Here is a 2,151-nt window from a genome sequence, read left to right as displayed (position 1 = left end):
TTTTATTTTGAATTAATTTTAGGTTTACAAAAGAGTTAAAAAGCTAATAGGAGAGTTTCCATACCCCTTCCCCAGCTTCTCATTGATTGACACCGTTCACTAAGCTACTCAGTGCATCGACTTTACTTGAATTTCCCCAGTGTTTTCATGAAGTCCTTTCTGTTCCAGACTCCTGCCAGGATACCACGTGGTATTTAGTCATCAGGTCTCCCTGGTCTCCTCCAATTGGTGAAAGCCCCCCAGCCTTTCCTCAGTTTGTATGACGTTCAGTACCATACGTGCTGACTTTCCATTTATACACTTATTGATTCATCCAATTGACCCATCACTCACCTGTGACGTTTCAGGCCCTGGACCTGTGAGCTCAGAAATGAGTCAGGTGCAACCCCTGACCTCAAGGAACTCTCAGGCAAGGAGACCACTAGAAAGAGGCAGAGCACAAAATCAGAGTGAGAAAAACTGTGGCAGAGGAAGGCCCAGGGGTTCAGAGTTGAGCCCACAAGTGTAACTGGAGGGCTGAGCTGGGGCACAGAGTACCAGACGGCTGGTCTGCCCTCAGTGGCACCTGTGATTGTGCAGGCATCTCCATCAGTGAGGCATCACCACCCAGTGGACGGGCAGCGTTGTCCCACTGTGCAGGAACAGCCGTGCACATGGCCCATTTGTGACGGGCAGGTGCTGTAGGTTGGGTGGTGTGGCCCCAAAAGACAGATTGAAGTCCTAATGCCAGGTATCTGTGAACGTGACCGTATTTGAAAATGGGGTCTTTGCAGATGTAATCCAGTTAAAAAGATGTCCTAATAAGATGAGACAAGTTTGGACACAGACACATAGGGAGAAAGCCATGTGACAGTGGAGGCAGGAATTAAAGTGATGTGTCTACAAACCAAGGCATGCCCAGGACTGCTGTCACCAGCAGCAGCGAGGAGGAAGCAAGGAAAGACCTTCCCCGGAGACTTCAGAGAGCGTGGCCCAGCCAGCATCTGGATTTTGGACCTCTAGCCTTTGGAACTGTGAGACAACACATTTCTGGTGTTCTAAGCCACCCAGTTTGCAGTCATTTGCTGCGGCAGCCCTAGGAAATGAACACAGCATTGCCTACAGTGCCCCCCAGTGATCCCTACCTCTTGGGATTCATGCCCTTGCATAATCCCTTCCCACTAAGTGTGGGCGAGACCCAGTGACTCGCTGCTAACAAACAAAATGTGGCAAAAATGATGGACTTCACTTCTGAGTTCAGACTATAAAAGACTATGGCTTCAGGCTCTCTCTCTCTCTCCGTTTGCCATGCTCTGAACTAACTTATGGAGAGCCCCCAGGGTGAGAAACTGAAGTTGACCTCTGGTAACCAGCCAGCAAGTGGCTGAGACCCTCAGTCCCGGGCCACAAGGAATGGAATCCTGCCAACTGCCACAGACAAGCTGTCACTCCAATAGCACCACAGAGAGAACCTATAGCAGAACACCTAAATCAAAGTGAATGGTGAAGACATAAGTATTTCCCATGACAAGCTCCCAGGGTGGTTTAGAAGCTCAGTAGCTCTGCATTGATGTCTATGTGAGTCCTTTGGCCGTCCCCTCATGGTGGCAGGATGGCAGCAGCATTTCTAGAGTCACATCTTTATCAGCAGAGCCCAAAGTACAAAGGGAATGACGGGAGCATGGGAGGAAAGACCATTTCCCTGCGTGCCTCTGTCTTTCATCTTTCTGAAAATCCCCTAGCAAACTTGCCCTCACATGGCATTAGCCAGAATCATATGTCCATTCCTAGCCCAATCACTGACAAGAAGGAATAGGAGGACCAAGATTGGGTTCAAACAACCCTGACTCAAGGTTGGAGCCAGAACAAACCTGGGATTCTGTTCTCTGTGGAAGAAGGGGGGCTGGCCTTTGGGAAGGAAACCGGCTGTATCTGCCATAGGCATTTCAGTTGCTTCTGAAGTTTTTCACTGTGTAAATAATACTGCCCTAAATATTCTTTTGCATAAGGATTTTTCCACATTTAAAATGATCTCCTTAGTAGGTGATTGGACACACACACACACACACACACACACACACTCCTCAGTGTTCCCTTAAACACCATGTTTTATCTTGGGAATCGAGGCTGGAGGCACAGGGTCAGAATTAGGTGCATCACGTTGCCCCGTGA

This window comes from Rhinolophus sinicus, linkage group LG10 (genome assembly GCF_036562045.2).
Source record: "Rhinolophus sinicus isolate RSC01 linkage group LG10, ASM3656204v1, whole genome shotgun sequence".
Classification (NCBI taxonomy): Eukaryota; Metazoa; Chordata; class Mammalia; order Chiroptera; family Rhinolophidae; genus Rhinolophus; species Rhinolophus sinicus.
Note: the sequence above shows the minus strand (reverse complement) of the source record.